The sequence below is a fragment of the Eutrigla gurnardus genome (genome assembly GCF_963514095.1).
Source record: "Eutrigla gurnardus genome assembly, chromosome: 10".
Classification (NCBI taxonomy): Eukaryota; Metazoa; Chordata; class Actinopteri; order Perciformes; family Triglidae; genus Eutrigla; species Eutrigla gurnardus.
Window position 1 is genome coordinate 3,628,763 of NC_139924.1, and position 23,007 is coordinate 3,651,769.

At 44.4% G+C, this 23,007-nt stretch overlaps 1 long non-coding RNA gene across 1 annotated transcript in view; it reads right to left on the reverse strand.

Moving 5' to 3' along the window:
• The window catches only part of LOC311020145, a 128,462-nt gene that overhangs the window by 104,672 nt on the left and 783 nt on the right, over positions 1-23,007 (reverse strand). The gene's annotated exons all lie outside the window — the stretch shown is intronic.

A 23,007-nucleotide genomic window follows, 5' to 3' on the forward strand; every position in this document is an offset into this window, starting at 1 on the left:
ATCGCTTCATCGCTTCATCGCGCCATCGCTTCATCGCGCCATCGCTCGAGTTGAAATAACTGAACTTTTGCGGCGAATTCGCGTGAAGACGCGCCACGACAGCCTATCAGCGTTGAGATCGTCACCGACGTGCTGACGTACGGACGTCCTGGTGTTCCCTCGCTTTTTGCCGGCTTGCCGCTCCAGTGAAGAAGATGGAGGAGACACCGGAGACAGATGGAAAGGCGCTCCGCAGCTGGAATGGAGCGCCGATAGTTGGTATCCAGGCGGGAGATCCTGGCACCAACCCTGGTTAGCAGGTCTTCAAACTGGGCAACAGTCAGCCTGAAGTACCGCTGGAACCGGCCGTCGTCCAGGCGCAGCTCCTGCAGGAGACGGTGGAACTCGCCGAGCTCACGCCGCCTCCGTAGGGTAGCATGCACCCAGAACCGACGTCGGCGCCTAGCCCGCAGACGAAGCTGGGAACTTCTCCAGAGTAGATACAGTGCAGCGATGGTGGTTATCTCAGCCATGATCGACGAGAGAATGAAATGGCGGAAGAAATGTTGTTGTTTGGGCGGGCTCGTCGCGCGACGCGATGACGCGATGCCGCGATGAGGCGTTTTTTGGCATATTGGACCGGCGTCAAAACTGGAGCGTCTAGCGCGACGCGATTTCATTTGTCGCGCGATTAAATCGCTTTCATCGCGTTTGGTGGGTACGCCCTGTTAGACAGGTGACTGCCAACAGTAGCTGTGGTGGGTCGCTGTGGGACGCGGATGTGAGCTGCTGCTCTGTAAGCAGACAGACAGTCAGACAGACAGTCAGTCAGAGTTTACCACTACATCTGAAATGTGGAACACGTTACTATTTCACTATAACTGATGTGGTGATGCACCAATAGCTCGTAAAATCCCTTCGTTAGCGGTGCAAAAACAAACGTTTGGTGACGTCGTCTTTGCATCGGCGTGTATAAACAAACAGATCAGCTGCTCTTGCTGCCGCATTCAAGCTACAACACGTTCCCAAGCAAACTGATGTCTAGCGTTATTTTACAGGTTTGGGCCCCCGCAGTACTACGTATCGTTAACGGTCCTCAATATCAATACAATGGAAGCGTTTAACGCAACACGCCAATGCTAACTTTAGCGCAACACGCCAATGCTAACACACCAATGCTAAGAAAGAAACGGTAAACTGTAACACGGCATATTACATAATATTTAGTAACTTACCGCTTCAGTGTCTGTGGTTGGCTCTCGGACTGTCGGTGCTGATCCAAACGTTAGCCTCAGGTTAGAGGCATATCCTGAGCTGTAGCGACCCATGATGTCAAAGCTCCTGTCGGTGAAGTGCATCGCACACACAAACACACATTTACGGACGCGTGTGCGCACATTTCCATCGTAGATGCTCCGACGATGCCAGTAAATATCAGCAATTGGACTGCCAACTCGCTTTCCGTTGATTTTGGCATTTTGGTTCACTGGTTTGTATGTACATCACACTGACAGCCAACAGGTAAGGGGATTATGTGGGCGGGACCACACAGGTGGAGCGATTCTAATGAGCCGAGATGACCCATATAAGGCACAGCAAAATTCGGTGCTGACGTCATTTAGTGGACATTCTGCAAACCGTTCGTTTATCGGGAGGATTTCTTTCAAACTGAGAAAGTGAAACAGGGAGATGGTGGTCTTTTCTGATACTGTGGGGACTTATTGACACCCCAGAGACCCATTTTAGGGTTGAAAAACATGGAAAAGTCGATTTTTCATAATAGGGCCCCTTTAAGCCAAACACTAGGCCACCATTTGTCCCTACGACTGTGTTGTTATTGTTGCTCTGTTCATGAAAAGGTGAGCTATGATACGACACCCTGATGGAAGCAATGTATGTTGTTGTGTATAAGAAGAGGCATAGTCATCGTGACATCACCTATTGGTTGGTGGACAATCATAAAGTGGCCCTGAAGCATACCCTGCTTTATCTTTAATAACATAATTATACATAATAATATCTAGATACAATAGGTTGATTGATGACTCTAAATTGCCCGTAGGTGTAAATGTGAGTGTGAATGGTTGTCTGTCTCTACATGTCGGCCCTGCGATAGACTGGCGTCCTGTCCAGGGTGTACCCTGCCTTCGCCCAATGACAGCTGGGATCGGCTCCAGCCCCCCCGTGACCCTGAATACAGGATAAGCGGTAGAAAATGGATGGATGGATGGAATATCTAGATACAACTTATCTGTGGGCCGCTGGAGGTAGAGTCTGGGTGAGGCTGGGCAGCATCAATTATTCCCCAAAAAAGGGGTTCAAATATTCCAAAAAAAGTACAACGATCCAATTTCTCAATCTTTACTAAATTGTCTGTGCTCATCGCCAACCTTTCTCTTCACAGTAGGTTTTGAAAAAGACGTGACTGGGGCTGGGTGACAAAAAACGTATTTGCACTGGGTGACAGGATATATTTTCCCTCCACTCTGTGACAGTCAAACACCTTACCGTAATTTCCGGACTATATGCTGCTACTTTTTTCCACAGGCTTTGAACACTGCGGCTTAAACAATGATGGGGCTAATTTATGGATTTTCACAGGCTAAGGAGCTTCATGCCACAAAAAAAATTTAGCCTCATCACATCAGACCAATGAAATTACCGAACAGGTCACAGTCAACCAATGTTAGCGGGTGCGGCTTATATTCAGGTGCGCTCAATAGTCCGGAAATTAGGGTAAAAGTGACCAACGTTGCTAATTTGTGTTGTCACGAGCCTGAGCTATGATAGTCCACAAGTGTTAAAAAATACAAAACGCACAGGGCAAGGACTTACGCAGATAAAGGGAAGAAAAAAACGTGCAGGCCACACTAACACCAAGCTTTGATTTCAGGTAAGGGGGCCGCAAAATATCGTTCCGGAGGGACGGTCTGAGACCCCTGGTAGATAGTGACAGGACTTTGTTTTTCCTGCATAGCCTAAGCAGACTACAAATGCATTCTGTCTGTGTTGTACATAGCAAAAAATGTACCTTCAACTTTGCAAATGAAAAAAACATATTTGAAAATAATGCCTCGTGGAATGATCTGAAGGTTACAGGTAACCAAGTGGGACTAGTTATTTAAAATCCCCAAATGATCTTCCAGTTTGACAAAGGAAGGCCGTTAATTGCCACATTGACATTCATCAAGGTGCCCTTCAGCAGGGTTCTGAACATTTTTAAGAAAAATAAAGCTCCTTGAATATGAAAATGTTATGGTTGTATCGGAATATCACAATATCTTTGAGTTGTGGATTAAACAAGATATTTGAGGAAATGGACTTTGGGAAATACTGATTAGGAATGAGATGATGTGAAAAAACAATACAATTGCAATTCACAACATTATCTATTAAATACTCTTAAATAAGAGTATCATAAGGTCTCCCTGCATAAATAAAGAATAAATAAATAGTCTGTATTTTTTTAAATGTTTCACTATGACAGCAAACTAGACAGTCACATGCATAAATGTTGCTATCAAACAGATATTGTTAAACTCATCTTTTCAAAGTGACAGGCCTGCTGATTTGTGTGCGGTAGTTAAACATTCAGATCCATGGTCACGGCGGTGATGCTAATTGATTTCTAATCAGAGACTCTGGAGGACGCAGCCTTGTTTCTAACGTGTCCAACGGTCTTCATGAGGCCTGTCACAACCACGCTGCTGCTACGGACCACGAACGCAGCACAAAGACAAAGGAAGCCGACGAGACGACCGCAGCCGGGATTTTGTCCTGGAGTATTAAAATATGATACATCCCATCACACACGCTCAGTCTAGTCTGCTTAATCGCCATGTGATCAAAAGTGAGCCTTGAAGCGCCTGAAGGTTGGCAGGAAAAAAGAGGCGAAGAGAGAGAGAGAGAGAAAGGGGTTCATCCTGAGTTTGAGCTCAGCCGTGATGTAACTGTGGACGATGGCTGTGCCGCAGTCAATTTAGGAGGCAATATCCTCAAATGGCCTCGACTCCCCAAACCCCTCCACTCCTTCTTCCTTTTCTGTCTCTCTCCCTCCCTCCATCTCCCCCCCCCCCCCCCCTCATACTGAAGCCATTTATCTTTCCTGTTCTGCCCTCATGAAGCCCCCCCCCCTCCCCCCCCCCCCCGCTGTCAGCTCCTTCATGTATCTCTGCTCTCCTCCTGCCCAGCATCACTAACCTCCACACACAAATACTTAGAGAGAAAAATGTCTCCTGATTCTATCTGTGCCCCCCCCCCCCCCCCCCCCCCCCGTAGATAACCTTCCTGCTTTTAATACCAGTATCTCCCCCAGACCCACTATAGGTTTTATATCTGCTCTCTGCGTCTGCTCGCCTGACATTTACAGTTCAACTATAATCATTTAAAACACATATATGGGTATTTTGGACGTGTAAGAATCCCAAGTGTGTACTGTATACATACTGTGTGTGTGTGTGTGTGTGTGTGTGTGTGTGCCCATCCCTCTCTCCTCTCCTCTCTGACTGATGGAGGGTGGGGTAATCTGCACCGGTTGCCATGACACCAGACAGCCCTTGCTTGGCGAAGGCACGTAGCTTCCTCTCTGCTCTATTTCCCCGCAGCCCTCCACTCAGGAGAGCGTGTGTGTGTGTGTGTGTGTGTGCATCTGTGAAGCTGGCCATATATGATGCACATGATGCACAAAGCATAGCTAACCCTATGTGTTGCAGATAGAACAGCGAACAACAGCGACCTTAAGACAAATAAATGCAAATATTTTAGATGAGTCTTAAACAGTGGAAGAATTAGAATACACAACATGAGTTATAGTCATCCATCCCTCGCACACTGGGACACCCTGAAGGCCAGACAAGGACTTCCTTGCCACAAATGGTATTTAATAAACAGGATCGTAGCCATTTATCATTTTTGTTCCACCTCACTGTTGAGAGAACTTGTTCTGAAACCCAGACTTTCGAAGGGCAGCTGGAACGTTTGTTCAGACGGAGTCCTGAATCACCTCATTGGGATGCTGATGGTCAAATTTAAGGAACGCAGCACTACACGTGTATCGAATGTTTCATGATTGTTCGATTCTACAGTCACTAGTTTTAGGAAATAAATAAGTGTAGCTGAAACCATGAAATCTTTGTATGAATGGCTTCAATTCATTTCAGTGCTTCGCAAGTTTGGTACACGAACACGTCTGTCCTTATTTCATAGTTTAATACAAGAGATTTAATTCCTCCAGCAAAAAAAGCTGTTCCCAGACCTGATGCAATTACTTTCCTTGTCTCAAAAGGCAATTGCAGTGTTTTGAACCACTCTCCTCACAGCTCTTGGAATCCTAATAAAAGTGTCCATGCCAGCTCCTATCCATCTATCTATCTCCAGACTCCAGCCTGGATGAATAATTTAGCAGGCTATATTTCCAGCCATCTGCTCCCCGCCCCTCTCTCTCTCTCTATCGCTTGCTCTCCCTCCATCATCTAAGTAAAGTCTCCTGGTTGGGATTCGACTCTCTTTCATGCTCAAGGATGGGCTTCCACATGCAATCAGCAAAACCTGATTTTTTGCTTTTGCTAAAGGTTTGTAATGTGACCATATTTAAGAAGCCTGCTGTTTACCACAAACAAATAATCTGTTTACTGCTTAACTTGCTTTCCGCTGGAAAAGGCTGTCTAATGATCCACTATGTGTACTGAGAATATACAGGGATACCTGGATCAAATCATTAACCGTCATCAACATTTGCAACACTGCCAGAGCCCAGCAGAGGTCAGCCAAGTTCCTCTCTCCTGTCATCATTATGAGCAAGCAGCCACATGTTCTCCACCAGCATCCTTTATTATCTGGCTGCAACATTTAACGCCATCTGAGAGATTGACCATGGTCCCACACTCCTCACAGCTATAGTACAAGGATCCCAATGTGAGGGGGAAATAAGGCAGAATTACACACAGAGCCGCTGGTTGATGACACCACCTCTGGGATTTGTGTGAGCAATAAAAGCAGATGGAGAGAAAGCCAGGATGGTGTTCAATGAAGAGAAGGCAGAAAGGAGGCGGCTCACCATCAGACAGGAAGAGCTGATGTTAGTGCAGAGAAGATGACTGGACAGGGAGGAGGAGGAAGATGAGAAAGTCCAACAACACTGACACAATCAATCAGATTTATATATATATACAGTATATATATATATATATATATATATATATATATATATATACACACATATATATACATAGGTATATATATAGGTATGTGTTCAAGTAAAATCCACATTGTTGCTTTATTCGACTACTGACAACAATTCTTTCAAAATTCAAATTCATATATAGGTAGACAAGTGGGCAGGTAGACAGGTAGACAGGCATGTCGGTCGACAGGTAGACAGGCTGGCTGGTTGACAGGTAGACAGGCTGGCCGGTCGACAGGTAGGCAGGTAGACAGGTAGGCAGTTAAACAGTGCTTTCAATCAGATGATTTAGACAATGAAATGATTGGAGGGACTTATTACACAAACTCCATATTTTCAACTTTTTTTCTTCGTCAGAGCATTTGATTTATTGATCGTTGTCAGGATGTGATGTTTTGGAAGATGACCAACCCTAGCCTTACGTCTCCATTATCATATACAAAGTATTCTCCATCTCTTCATATTTTTCTTCTGTGTCTAAACTGACCCCAGTTGGGTCAATATAGCAATAATGGCTAATATGTTACTGATTGTTAATAATACGTGTATCATGCATACATACGTAATTTTGTACATGGAACAATGTGATGTAAAACACTCAGCCTGGGTCTCACATTGGTTCATTTTAAACCCAGGCATCCTTAAGAGTGGAGAAGGTCAAGCTACTGCTGACCTCAATACAATAAAATCAGAATTAATGGTCTTTAGAGGGGTTCTGCAATATCTTTTATTTTTGATGGACTTGCATTCAGTGGCTGAAAGTTTTACTCGAGTACTGTATACTGGTGTACTTTTACTTTTCATGATTACTTCAATACTTTCCATGTCAAAGGTAGGTGTGCTCCACAAAATTCATCTGACAGTTTCAGATTAACACAGAAAAGCTGCAATGAGACAAAATGATCAAACTACTAATCAGGAACTTACATAAGTACAGTAGTTAATGGTACTTTATCTACCTTCTATAAAATACTACGTTTATGTCATATAGCCGTATTATATATACCATACGGCAGCATTACTCCACAATGAATAGTTCACTTTGTAGTACATTCTGTTGGTGATCATTTTGTACTTTTACTTACTTTAATTTAATTTAACTATTGTAGCTCCACCTGCCCGCTGTGTGACTGCTCAACTACTCCTGCTTTTTTGGTCTACGGCCACATGGTTGGGATGGATCCATCTCGGCGTGGCTGTGCCTGCTGCCATGGACTACTACTGTTGATACTATTCCTTCTGTTAATACCACCACTACTGTTAATACTACTACTTTAGTTAATGCTACTACTACTATACTACTACCAACACCAAATGCAGTTGGAACCCAAGGGCCTGGGCTGCACAAGATTTCTGCCTAAAAGCCTATTAAGGCAGTTTTTTCTCGCCACCGTCGCTGTAACGCTTGCCCCTGGGTGTTGTTGGGACTTGGAAATTGTGTTGACTCTTGACATTTTGAGCGTATTCTAGTCCTGCTCAATCTGTTACGTGTCCTGAGATAACTTCTGTTGTGATTTGACACTATAAATATAAAATTGAATTGAATTGAATTAATTTTGAACTATTATTGGACCTCCATGCTGTGTTTTGTTGTATTAAACGGTAGTTATTGTACTGTTGAATAGTTGAATAGCATTCTCAGAGTTGTCAAATTCAAATGTAAATTCATGAATATGCACTAATGCGTGCCAGCTGATTTGATTTGCATGCTAAAAATGATCAGTCGTGACCTGAAAGAATCCCCGCAACACACACACACACACACACACACACACACACACACTCCTCTGATCTATCTATTTCCATACTATCTGTCCCTGACAGACAGACAGACAGACAGACAGACTGGCTGACTGGCTGATTTGCTGGCTGGGATGCCGTTGCCCCCGTATAGCCCTGCAGCGCTAGCAGCATCCATTACAAATAGACAAACAGTCTCTGACTCCCTCAGACGTTCTCGTTCGGCGCGACCTGCGATGACCGGCTGCATGTATTTATAATCTGCTCTCTCCTGCAGCAATTAAACCCCCTGAACCTCGGCACATTGAAAAGCGTCACATGTCTGCTCTGGCCATCTTGTCACCTCCGTAATGAAGGAGTCCGGATGCACTTGTAACCCTTTCTGTTCCCCGACACCTCGTGGTTCCCTCTGGCTCTCAGTATCCTGTTTCTAGGAACTGCAGTCCACTGGGCTGGAGTGTGTGTGTGTGTGTGTGGGGGGGGGGGGATCCTACTACAGGTTCTCTTTGACCTGATGGACTCACTGCTGCTGCAGGATTTCAGTGTCAGTCAGATCAGTTTGGATTGTGTTATAGAACGTTATAGAAACGTGACATAGTCCGCCGCTATGCTGTGAAATGAGCTGAAGGACACGAGTGGAAAGGAAGAAAAGGGGGGAGGACAAGAAGAAGAGGAGGAGAGGCGAGACAAGGAGAAGGAGCGAGGCAAGGCGGGGGAAAACCAAGAGAGAGTGGAGTGAAGGGGCTCTGGAGGGGGAGGTGAGGAGGGAGGGGGAGGTGGGGGCTGCTGCTGCTGCTGATGCTGGAGCACAGCGCGGCCAGGCTGAACCTAGTGAACTGCAGTGGAGGTCAGGGAGTCCAACATTCCTCTGTAACACTGTGTTTACACTGCGTAGCGGAGAGGAGGGGGGTCGGCCACTGAGGGGGCACAAGGGGGACGACGCGCAGGGAAGGAAATCATCTCCCAGAGACACTTCCTCCAGGGAGGGAGGCTGTGTGTGTGTGTGTGTGTGTGTGTGTGTGTGTGTGTGTGTGTGTGTGTGTGTGTGTGTGTGTGAGTGAGTGTGTGACAGAGAGAGAGAGAGAGAGAGAGAGAGAGAGAGAGAGACTGTGTGTTGCAGAGAGACTGTGTGTCGCTTATCCTGTAGCTGTATAGTACATTTCTAAAGAAGCGGAATAACTTCCACCAACGCCACCAGCACCTCCACCACTACCAGCAGCACCATAACCTACAACACGATCACTACACCACCAGCACCTCAGCCTCTACCAGCAGCACCATAACCTACAACACCACCACTACATCACCAGCACCACCACCAGCAACAGCAGCACCACCACCACATCAACACCTCTACCATCACTACCAACAGCACCATAACCAACACTACCTCCACCAGTACCAGCACCATCACATCACCACCAGCACCCCCACCAATACCACCAGCACCTACATCACCACCACATCACCAGAACCACCACCTTCACCAGTTCCGGCAGCAGCAACTCCACCACTATCAGCAGCAGCAGCCTACCACGACCAGCAGCAGCACCAACACTACCATCAGCAGCACCACCACTATATCACTACCAACACAACCAGCACCACCTCCACATCATCACTAGCACCTCCACCACTCTCGCCAACGTCACCAGAAGCACCACTACCACCTTCACCACTAACAGCAGCAGCAGAACCACCATCACCAACATCACTACCAGCAGCACCACCAACACCACCACCTCCACCACTACCATCAGCAGCAGCACCACCATATCACCACACCACCAGCACCACTTCCACATCACCACCAACACCTCCACCACCCTCACCAACGCTGCCACCACATCAATACCTCTACCAACACTACCAGCAGCACCATCACCAGCATCGGCACCACAATCACCACATCACCACCACCACCTCTACCACTACCAACAGTACCATCACCAACACAACCTCCACCAGTACCAGCACCTACACCACCACCACATCACCAGCACCAACACTACCACTTCCACCAGTACAGGCAGCAGCACCACCACCACCTCCACCACTATCAGCAGCACCACCACCACATCACAACCAACACCACCACCACAACCAGCAGCAGCACCACCACAACCAGCAGCAGCCTGCCACTACCATCAGCAGCACCGCCACTACCTTCAGCAGCACAACTATATCACCACCAACACAACCAGTACCAACTCCACATCACCAACAACACCTCCAACAGCCTTACCAACGCCACCAACACGACCACTACCAGCGCCTACACCACCACCACATCACCAGCGCCACCACCACCTCCACCAGCACCGGCAGCAGCACCAACACCACCACCTCCACTACTATCAGCAGCACCACCGCCACCACATCACCAACACCACAACCAGCAGCCGCACGACCTCCTCCACCACATATCTCCACCAACACAACCAGCACCACCTCCTCATCATCACATTTCTCCTGTAAGAGCTTCTCTGCACTGGCTCCCAGTAAAATCCAGAATAGGATTTAAAATCCTTCTCCTCACTTACAAGGCTCTTAATGGTCAGGCACCATTATATCTTAAAGAGCTCATTAAACCCTACTGTCCTGCTAGAGCACTTCACTCTCAGAAAAAAAGGGTTACTTGTAGTTCCTAAAGTCTCCAAAAGTAGAACAGGGGCCAGAGCTTTCAGCCATCAAGCTCCTCTTCTCTGGAACCATCTTTCGGTTTTGGTTCGGAAGGCAAACACTGTTTAAGAGTAGGCTCTGTTTGATAACGCTTATAGTTATATAGGGCTGACTCAGGTTTGCCTCGAACCAGGTCTTATGCTATAGGCCTAGACTGCTGGGGGATTTATAGTGACACACTGAGCCTCCCCCCCCCCCCCCTCTCTCTCTCTCTAAAATATGCATCACTACTGTTACTAACTTGACTACTCCTGGGATTACTCCTGGGAGTCTGGCTATGCTTCCTGGTCCAGCAGAGTCCGCTGAGGTCCTGACCGATGCCGACTGCTAACTGGCCTGATGATGAAACACCACATTGTAGCTCCACCTGCTGCTGTGTGGCTGCTCAACATCTACTGTTTTTTAGTCTACGGCGATGGTTGGGATGGATCTGTCTCGGGGTGGCTGTGCCACCTGCCGTGGACTACTACTGTTGATACTGCTGCTGTTAATACTACTACTACTAATAATAATAATAATACTACCAACACCAAATGCAGATAGAACCCAAGAGCCTGGTCTGCTCGAGATTTCTGCCTAAAAGTCTGTTAAGGCAGGGTTTTCTCGCAACTGTCGCTGTAACGCTTGCCCCTTGGTGATGTTGGGACTTTTGAAATTGTATTGACTCTGAAAATCATGAGAGTGTTCTAGAACTCCTCAATGTGTAAAGTGTCGTGCGATAACTTCTGTTGTGATATAACACTATAAATAAAACTGAATTGAATTGAATTTAAAAATAGCAAATTAACTTAATATCAACTGTCAAATATCAATGAATCTCTTTTGACATCAACTACATGGACATGGATTTGCTCTCCTCAAACAACAGACAGACCGGGAGCAGCATCTCCCACTATGCTGCTGCTTTCATTCATCCCAGTAAGATGTTTCCTTTCCCCATCTGCTGGTCTAAAGAGAAACTACAGTCGAGCCAGGAACTGCACAGGCTATATGCACATCACAGTCCATCCATCGTCTACCCCTTTATCCTGTATTCAACACTGTTTTGTTTTAAAATTGCAGATGTAGCTTCATAATGAGAAAAGAAAATGTTAAACTTTAGAGAAAATAAATAAAGTGGTTATTTCAGACAGTGAGCAGATCAACTCCAGCTTGACATCAGTTGAAGACAAATCCCAAAGACAGAGTCAAAGCTTAAAATGTTCTCTCCAAAAGCTGTCATTTGACCAATATTTCCCCAATCTTTTAAAATGGAAAGACTGTGACACAAATGCACGTTGACAGGAGGAAGTGATCTATCGTAACCATTTCAAGGTAAATGGACTTTGATCACAGGGCTCTTATCTGCTTTGGATTTACATTTTCTATACTTTCCTGTAAACTGCCGCTCCCTCTGAAGACACCACTATCTTGTCCTCTAACCCAGGTGATACAATTTCACACATACAAGATATGTGCATCTTTTTAATGCTAATTCTGATCATTGTTTATAACAATAAAATGTTGTATTGTCCATCAGAATGTACTACACATACGTGACATCAGAACATACAGTAGCTAGGTGAAATTATAGGGGACAGTGGATGGTAACATAAATGTTATGATTTATTTTAAATACACCGAACATTGAATAGTGATCGGTGGGTGGTATTCAAATTATTTACTGAAGTAAAAGTAACCAATAGGAAAAATATATTGCAAAAGTCAGCCATTCAAAACCCAACTTTAGTCAAATTATTGGTAACAAAATATACTTGTACAAAAGTATGAAAAGTATATATATATATATATATATATATATATATATACACTTCCTCCCTCACTGCTGATGAATTTGCAACTTACTTTACCAAGAAAGTAAATGACATCAGCTCCTCATTCACTCCTTTAACCTCCCAGAAAACATCTCCACTAACTCTCAGCTCTGATGGTCTTACCAGCTTTAGCCCTCTCACCTCTGAACATTCATGCACATGTTACGTCCGTGTCACCACCTGCTCCCTTGACCCGATTCCCTCCTCTCTTCTCCAAGACATCTCACACGACATCTTGCCATATCTCGCCCCCCTGATCAACTCCTCCCTCACCTCAGTTGTCATTCCAGCAGCTTTTAAGACGGCTACAGTAAAGCCCCTCCTAAAAAACCCACCCTAGACGCTGCTGACATCCAAAGCTACAGACCTGTATCTCTTCTTTCATTCCTCGCTGAAACCCTGGAACGTGCCGCCTACAACCAACTGTCATCCTATCTCTCACAAAACAACCTCCTTGACCCTTATCAATCAGGATTCAGGACTGCTCACTCCACTGAGACAGCCCTCCTCACAGTGACAGATCCCTGCGAGATGCCAGAGCCTCATCCCACTCCTCCGTTCTCATTCTCCTCGACCTATCTGCTGCATTCGACACAGTCAACCACCAAATCCTCCTCTCCACCCTGGCTGAACTTGGCATCACTGACTCCGCTCTAACCTGGTTCACATTATACCTGACAAATCACACCTTTCATGTCACATGAAATGGCTCTATGTCCAAACCCTGTTCTCTGGACACGGGTGTTCCTCAAGGCTCAGTATTAGGACCGCTTCTGTTCTCATTATATACCAGATCACTAGGCTCTCTAATCACATCACATGGATTCTCTTACCATTGTTACGCAGATGACACCCCAGCTATTCTTTTCCCCCAACCTCCGACACTCACATTCAACTCACATCTCGGAATGTCTGGCAGACATCTCTGTCTGGACAACTGCACATCACCTCAAGCTTAACCTGAATAAAACCGAACTCCTCTTCGTCCCGGGGAAAGACTGCCCTCGCGTGGACCTGTCGGTCACTGTCAAGGGCATCACAGTATTGCCTTCATCAACTGTGAGGAACCTGGGTATAATCCTTGATGACTTCCTATCCTGCACCTCCAACATCACTGCTGTGGCCCAATCCTGCAGATACTGCAACTCTCTCCTGGCTGGACTCCCGGCCTCGGCGACTAAACCATTGCAGCTTATCCAGAATGCTGCAGCACACCTTGTCTTCAATCTACCCAAATTCTCCCATGTGACCCCCCTCCTCCATGACCTCCACTGGCTCCCTGTTGCAGCACGCATCCAATTCAAGACGATGGCACTGGCCTTCAAGGACCATCAATGGAACGGCACCCATCTACCTTTAAACACTTGTCAAACCACACGCCCCGACGCAAGCACTTTGCTACTCTACTTAGCTCACCTGTTCAGACTTCACCTCGACTCTGCATAGCATGACCCACTAACAACACCCCCCCCCCCCCCCCCCCCAAATAAATAAATAAATAGCACGTCTATGTTCTTACCTATTAGCACTTTGTATATATATATATATATCGCATCCAGGATCCTGCAGCAGGGGAGCAAATCTGTTCTCCCGTTGTACACATGGTTGTTTCGGAAGTTTGTTGTTATTCCTCCTTTGCATGCAATCAGGCCACATGAAAAATTCACTTTGTGTTTGTTGTGTACACTGCATAGCAACTTGAGACTTGACTCAGGTCAAGAGACATAAAGGCAACTCTGGTCAGAGGTGTGGGTGACTGTCACTGCAAAATAAAACCTACGTTATTTTTTTCACCTGTTCATTACTTTCTCAAATCAGTCGGCGCTGTCTTATTGGGTATGGGAACGTGGAGGACAGACGCATGAGGTTCACAGGGTAATGTTACAGCCTGTACACACACACACACACACACACACACACACAAACACACACACAACCACACGCACATACACACACACACACACACACACACACACACACACACACACACAGCGCAGTGTCACCACTTCTAGTACACTAACAACGGAAGAACCCCCCCCCCCAACCTTCCTTTCAGTGTGTTCCAGCTCCAGGCTCTCTTATAGGCTATAACTCATAAGTTGCTATAGTCGCCACAGTATACTGCACCTTCTTCTACTGGGGCACTGAGAGCACCACAGTATTTTTTTTTTCAATGAGAGAGGAAGTCTAGAGGAAGTGTGTGTGAAACATGCACACGTACAAGAGACAGAACGTTTTTTCACTGAAGGCAGTAAAATAAATAGAGATGGCAGCTGGGGAGAGAAATTAAATAACATGACACAATGAACCCAACGAACTTCAAGTGGAAAATGTCTGTTTCTACTTTGTGATTTGAACGCAACATTATTAAACTGATGCAAAATGAACAGGATTCAACAGAATACGTTCATCTGATTTTAAACCTATAGAGATATAAGATGCAAAATAAGAAGAAATAGAGAAAGAGGCAACACAGATTAACGTGATAGAGATAGTTGTGGAGAGAAACATCTGAAGCCTTTCCTGCTGGCTTGGCTGAATTAGAACTTACTGACTGAACAGGTGAAACACTGAATGGCTGCTTGGATCACATGATGGCCAGCTGGCTGACTAACTTTCTGATATGTGATGCATGATAGCAACACCAGTCTGCCTCACACCGACTAAAAGAAAAAGGTGTTTGTTTGCTTCTCTGTCAATCATATAGACTCTGGAGGTTAACAAGCAAGTATCTTGTCATTACATTTTTCCACATGCATCTTAAATGTAAACATTTTCTATTGCAGTGGAGACTATTCTACCATAGGACAACCTCCATGTTGCACCATTTCTAAAGACAAATATGGTTTCTTACAATATATATAGTTTTTATTTTACAGATTGGAGAAGACATTTTTAGGAAGAAGGCAACATCATTAAAAAATAGGTCCACTGAGGTAAAAAAAAAAAAAGAAAAGCCAACTGGATGTAAAGAATCCAACAGGTTCGACGAAACACATTTGGAAAACAAAAGGTGCACATTTGAAAGCTATTTAAAATTATTTATTTTTTACCAATTTGCCTGACCCATTTTGTTTGTTTACAACTTAGATCGTTGTTTAGCAATGTCGCTGTGATCTGAACATAGACTGTTTATAAGAAGTGGACGTTGTGATGGCCTGTGGAGGAGCAACGGGTTGATCTGCTTACATGCTAAGGTTGCTAAGGTTGATCAGTGGTGTTAGAACCTTAGCTGGCTTAACTGTTTACATGCTACTCCTGCTAATATGCTAATATTGCTAAGGTTGATCAGTGGTGTTAGAACACTATAAAATATCCTAATAAGAATGTTACTAATGTATGGTTATTTACGCCATCATTTATCATTTTGTGCGATAAACAGGTGAAAAAACTAATTAAATAAGCTGCAGGGACCAGAATTCAGGATGATGTCATCAGTCTGGCTGTGCTTTCTTCAGGGGGTCTTCGACAACAGTATTCTATAAAAATGAAGATAATTTATCTTTTGCATTTTTATTTCCAAAACTATCATCCAGTTGCAATGTTTCTGCCACCACAACGCGGATGCAACTGCAGTGACATATACCTAATGACAGTCTGCCTGGATGCATAGCCCTTTCATCACTCCGCAAGTAAACACTGAAAGCTCTGTCAGCACTGTTGCCGCTGTTTGCATTGTTAGCTATTATCCACAGACTCAACATATTGGGAGGCTGTGAGAGGCAATAGAAAACAATTTCAAATATATCAAATGGTTATTAAAGCTATGAATCCTCATATAATGATGTTGGTTCTTAAATCGGTAGAGGATACATCACATATGGTTATGTGCATACAAGTGCAAAAACCTCAGTGTGTACATGATGTCAGTAAAACATATCCACAGTATTTGCATTTTATGGGGCATCAAGGCCCCTCATCCTGCCCAATAAACCAAATAATAGCCAAGTAAAGTTGGCTTAATTTGACTCGACTATTACCAGTTCTTATCCACCACTTCACTGACAAAATACACACTGCACTAAAACCAACTCCTGTTGTTTCTTTATGTTCATTGACTGCACTTAAAAATGTGCAATGGCTAACAGGATTGGTGGATTGCAGCACTCTGTCAGCAAGAACTGAGTAGTCGCAATGGTTTATGGAATGTCGGAACACAAGGTGTTTTATTGAGTAAAAGTAAAATTGAGAAAAGATGTTTGTGTTACAAACATCTTTTCTCAATGTCACAGATCCAGCTCTGACTCATACTTGGAGGCCCCAAGGATGCAAATATATGTTTTTGAGGGAGGATGCCAAGGAGTTCAATTCATGTCTCTGAAGAGTAAATGCTCTCATTGCTACTCAAGGTTACACATACAGAATGAAGTCTATTGATAAAAATGCACAACCACTTTAACAAGGTAATTCCCAAACATACCTTTTGAATTATCTACCTGCATCCTTCCATATCTGATTACTCATGCACAATTACTTCACTTGAGATTCTTCCTTTAGCATCAGAGAATGCTTTCATAGTACACCTTGCTATAAACACTGACTGGTAGGCAGTTTATTGGCACACTTTGGCAGAAAAGAATCAAGTTGTTTGCATCAATATCATCAGTAATCATGTTAATATATTTGAAACTTCTCAAACCTGCAAACTTACTGTGCTAAGCTTAGTAAATCACATCAAATTCAAAAAGTCAAATTAGCCAAATCAATACTATGTCGCACTCCTGACACAGATTTACTATCGGTGTTAGCTGTATTCCTGGCCATGCTGGCGCCGGCATGAACCATTTAGCAACAGTGCAAATAATTTAGTTGCGGTGCTATCATTTACATTTACATTTATGGCATTTAGCAGACGCTTTTGTCAAAAAGAAACAAGTGTTAGATCCTCGTCTAAGTAAAGTAATAGCTGTTTAGCAAGTATACCTTAAGTAGTGCTATGATGAAATTGCTATAGGTAAGAACAAAGAAGTGCTTTTTGGGGGGGGGGGGAGGGGGGGGGGACAGGTGAATCTTGAGCCTTTTTCGGGAGATGGCAAATGACTCTGCTGTCCTGACATTGGTTGGGAGTTCGTTCCACCACTGAGGACCAGAACAGAGAAGAGTCTGGACTTTGCTGAGCGACATTTGTTTGGTTTCAGCGATGGTGGTACCAGCCAGCCAGCTGAAGTAGAGGAGCCAAGTGCTCGCTTTGGGGTGTCTGGTTTGACCGGTGTTTGAAGGTAGATGGGTGCTGTTACATTGATGGCCTTGAAGGCCAGTGCCATTGTCTTTGTCAAGTGCTGAAGGTCCTTAAACTGTCATTCTCTCTGCTGGCCACCAGGGGGTGAATCCTCTCTGATTGTATAGAAGTCTATGAGAAAATAACCCTACTTCTCTCTTGATGTATTATCTCAGTAAACATTGTAAACATGAGTTAATGGTCTCCATCTCTAGTTTCAAGTCTTCTTCAATCCAGCATGATGTTCATTTAGTACTTTATGGTCCATTTAGAGTCCAACAGACCAGAAAGCTGGGGATGATCTAGGGGCGGGGCTACTTTGTGATTGACATGTCACTACCAGGCTACCAATGCAGTTAGCTACTAAGATGACTTCAACACTTAGATCTTAAGTTGACCTTGACTTATGAAGCTTACCTTGTTAGCAGCTCCACACCAGAATCCACATGGATCCAGATCCAGTAAGGGTACTGATCGGGGTGCCCCTCTGTTGATAGTGTGTTTTATAAATGTGTGTCATTTTCATTTTCATTTTATGCCTTGACATAGACAATGTGATATGGCTTCTGTTATTTTATCATGTTTGCTTTATGCTAAAGTGTTGGTGCTTGTCTAACAGTGGGTGCTAGCTTGTCTTTTATTTCGTAGTTTTCAGTGTCGTCTGACAAAATGAGAGAGTGAAACTAAAATGGCAAATAGCCTGTAATACTACCGGTAATATTATTTTCATAAATATTTTTTTTCAATCAGTTTGCCTGATGCTGCAACCACTTGGAGGTCACATACTGTACAATGCTGGGAAACAGAGATATGTGGAATAAAAGATACAGCAAGAAATGTCTATACATAGAATGGACTACACATCCACACTGAAAGTAACTTTGTCTGCTGTTTGGTTTCACACAAGGTCGACTCATCTACGCTGCAATGAGTGATTGAAGGCAGAATAATCAGCCAGACGGACCTGCAGCCCTGCTCCTGCATCAGAGCCCGTGGTCATTATTGCCCTCTGGGCTGCTTTTATTATCTCTATAAATCTCAGCTGGCTCAGACTCAGTGTAATGAGGATAGCTACAAGGCTGTCATCCTGCGACAGCGAGGCAGAACGGAGCGGTATGAAGAAAGTGGAGCGAGGCTGGAGAGAGATGAAGAGAGTACCCCCCCCCCCCCCCACACACACACACACACACACACGCACACTCTAGCATACATCACATAGCACATTCATTCAAATAAAACATGGCTTCAAATAAAAGCTTTCAGCACTTAAAGAAACACACATATTCCCATAGAGCTTCTTCTGTCCCTGATGTAAGCTGAGTCAACCCATAGTCAGAGACCTTAGTGCTTAGATTAGTCCACAGACGTCCACTTTTTCTAACAAAACTCAGATCACTTTAAGCCAGTAAGAAGAGCAAAGACAACAACACAGAAATAATATGAATGTGAAAGAAGCTTTTCCAACTCAACAAAGGAGTTCACGAGACATCGGGCTGGGTCTGTTTTCTCCTGATACTCTATAAATGATTACAGCTTATTTCTCTATTTTATTTCAAATTGTATATTTTGTAAACACCCAGACGGTGTTTGGTTTCCTGGTGGATCTGGGACCTCAACATGTACAAAGCAGCAATAGTGGTGATTTGTGTGTGATGGATGAAAGCTGGTCTACGTGGAGTTAAGCCCCGCCTCCTCTCTGGTGCGTCCAGCCCGGGTGACGCAAATTAACACAAATGGTCACGCAAATAAATACAACTGATCGCACAAGTAACGCAAAGTGAATTTTTAATTGTGCTGCTCACACAAGTTTGGTTTAGTGTGAACATGGCTTCCCATTAAGGCTTGACTCAAACTGTCCTCGTATACTGTTAACATTTCTTTTTTTTTTCTGGCATGTGTTTCCATGGCAGCTAGCTGGTACAACTGCTTGGGGGGGAAAGTAACAAACAGTTCCAGATATATAGACCAGCTCTGACCTCAGTGACTGTGTGTGTTTGTGTGTGTGTGTGTGTGTGTGTGTGTGTGAGAGAGAGAGAGAGAGAGAGAGAGAGAGAGAGAGAGAGAGAGAGAGAGAGAGAGAGAGAGAGAGAGACAGAAGTGTGTAAACCAGCTGAACTCTTCTACCTCCACAATCTGAGTGTCGTTTCTGATGTCAGACACAAGACCCCTGCATCGTTGCTAATGCCGGTGCAGCTGGTAAACCAAACACACTCTCTGACAGCTGATACATAGTACGGACTTTGACTGGTGCTGAACCTCACAACAACAGCCCCATCATCCAGCGGCAACTCATCGCTTCCTCTGGCCAGGTCTGATGCCCTCCCACGCTGTCATGAGTCGCCTCCACACCGCCCCTCTCTCTTACGTAAGGAGATAATCCTGTGCAGTCATTACAATGATGCACAGCACTGGAGGTGTGAGGCCCATGATGCCTGAAATCAGTGCATTCATGATTGATATTCATAATATCTGGCAGCATATTATTCATTTGTATGTTGCCAAAACAGTCAAACTCAAAGCACCACAACCAGGAGTGTCTCTGAAATGCAGAAGAATATTTGAAAAGCTGCTGCTCCTCTGACACTTTAATGACCCTGGCTTCTCCACCAGACTCCCTGGCTCTTTCTCAGACATCAGCAATTACCTTCCCCTCTGGTTTGAAAAAAAAAAAAAAAAACTAATTTCACATGAACGCTCGCTGTGTGGCTCCTCCAACAGAAACAAAAAGGCAGCCTCTCCATCATCCAGCAAACCATAAGCTTCCCCTTTATCTTCCCACCCTCATTAAACTCTGAATAACTCAGCAGAGGCAGAAAGAGGAGAAAGAGAGAGAGAATAGTGATTTAATTCTGCTGGAGGAATAAAAGCCCCTTGAGGTTGCCATTTTGAATGTGTGCCATGCTGAAGAGGCTGGATCCAGAGATCACCGAGACAACGGAGCAGGGAAGAATAGTGTATAGACAGAGGTCAAGGCCAGCTGAGCCGCTGTATATAATGCAGCATGGATGGTGTCACTGTACCAAGTGGCTGGAGTCATGATGATGACCATCACAACCTCAGAGGGCAGGACTGGAGGAAGGAGCGCCGAAAGGGAGGTCAGAAGGAAATCGTGGCACCAGACTTGATATCTCAATTGAAAAGCTGCACTGGCAACCTGGTCTCACTGAATGGCAATTATTTCAATAAACCAGCGATCCCGGAGAGGGGGGGGCATGAGAAAGGGGACATGAGAAAACAAAAATGGGTTTGACATTCAGGCAGGCGGGGGGAGGTTACAAGTTCACAGCCTTTTCAGAAAACAGGGCCGCCTGCTGTGTGATGGATCATAAAGCCTCAGATGGGCCATCAGGGGTGGGACCTGCATGGGAACCCGGCCTCCCAGGAAGAAGGGAGTCATCCTCGTGGTTCTGATATCAAAACCTCAATCGGTTCAAGTTGACAAGACAGCACCTCTATGCACACAAGGATTGAATCGTTACATTCACCTGGATTTATTCTTAGATGTGTGAGTCAAAATGGGGGGAAATCCTGAATGATGGTTGCAAATGAAACCAATTGGACAATGTGTAGACTTTACCTGACAGAACAGTTGCCTACATTAAAAAGAGGCAAACCGGACGAGTGGAGGCTGAAGGTGATACTCCAGATATTTAGTATGCTTAGTCTACATAAAGCTAGTAAGAACCTGTAAGAATGCTATAGGTCCTACATCCCATACTGCAACTCAATCGTATGCCCTCATCCTCAAACTAAATGCCTTAATTTCATTAGTTTTTAGCCAAGATTTTGTCAAAACACACACTTTATAAAATACCTCCAGAGCCAAAGAAGACATCATAGATGTAGTTTTACAGGTTTGCTTGTTCTAATCATGACGTGTCTGCTTTAGGATTTCAGACACTACATGGAAAATAAAAAAAAAATGCATACTCCTAATTTAATATTTAAAACAAATATGAGAAACAAATAAGAAAAAAACTTTTCTTCATTACAATTGTGAGAATTATATATTTTGTCTTCTGTCTCAAGCTAGGCAAAATAAATGTGTCTAAAAATACCATTTTTAGAAATTACACACATTTATTAAATGCCCTTAAATGGGCGAAGAATGAAAGATGGACCATGAAGAAAGGACTGCACGTAAATCACATAACAATCAATTTGAATTTTGTTTTAATGAAAGTAGGAACACAGAAGTAAAAATCAAGTCTAATCAATCCTTAAATGTTTACATGCAGATAGTCAGATGAATCTGTGATGTATTACAAGTGTGAGCATCTCGTAGAGGGTCAGCTAGTCCAATACGTCTGTACGCCGCAGACGATGACAATAACCAACATTTATCAATACTACGGAAAGAGTTGTTCAGCTTTTGTTATGCCAGGAATATTTTGCTGACTCGTTTTTGGACTCAAATGGGCAAATTTGATAGTGTCTTATGACAGAGGTTTATTTTTTTGTATAAGTTTAATTTTTTGACGAATGTGTCGGTGAATGGTATGGACCATAGTAAATCTACAGAATTTTAGGGTTGGGAAATGTATTCTTTATAGGGCATTTATAAATAAAACAATTAATGTAGAAAATAGCTGCACGATGGTGTAGTGGGTAGAACTGTTGCCTCACAGCAAGAGGGTCATGGGTTCGATTCCCGGGTCAGCCCAGGCTCCTTCTGTGTGGAGTTTGCATGTTCTCCCCGTGTAAGCGTGGGTTCTCTCCGGGTTCTCCGGCTTCCTCCCACAGTCCAAAGACATGCAGGATGGGGATAGGTTCATTGGTGACTCTAAATTGCCCGTAGGTGTGAATGTGAGCGTGAATGGTTGTCTGGCTCTACATGTTGGCCCTGTGATAGACTGGCGTCCTGTCCAGGGTGTACCCTGCCTTTGCCTAATGACAGCTGGGATTGGCTCCAGCCCCCCTGCGACCCTGAATACAGGATAAGCGCGAGACAATGGATGGATGGATGTAGAAAATAATCAGAGATTCATCAATAATGAACTGACTCGTCCAGCCCTACTTCAGTGTTTTGCCCAGATTGCTGCAGTGAGACAGGAGTAAATGATTACTGAGTAAAATAATAATAATAATAATAATAATAATAATAATAATAAATTGTAAATATATTAAAGCCACTCTCATCTCACCTATAGTGGAATATCTGGAGTGAACCGCGCTTCCACGGGGTAGGAATAATAAACCTGTCAACAAAAGTCTCTCGGCAGGTCACTGTTGACACTTTGCTGTCAGTGGCGAGGCATGCTGGGATAGCTAATGGGACAGGCCCTCAGGGGCGACTTGGACAGAGCACAGTGCCAGACAGGTGAGCTGTCTGACCGATGTGAAATAAAGAGTCATCCATAATAACCTCTCGGCCTTTAAATCCCAAACTTATA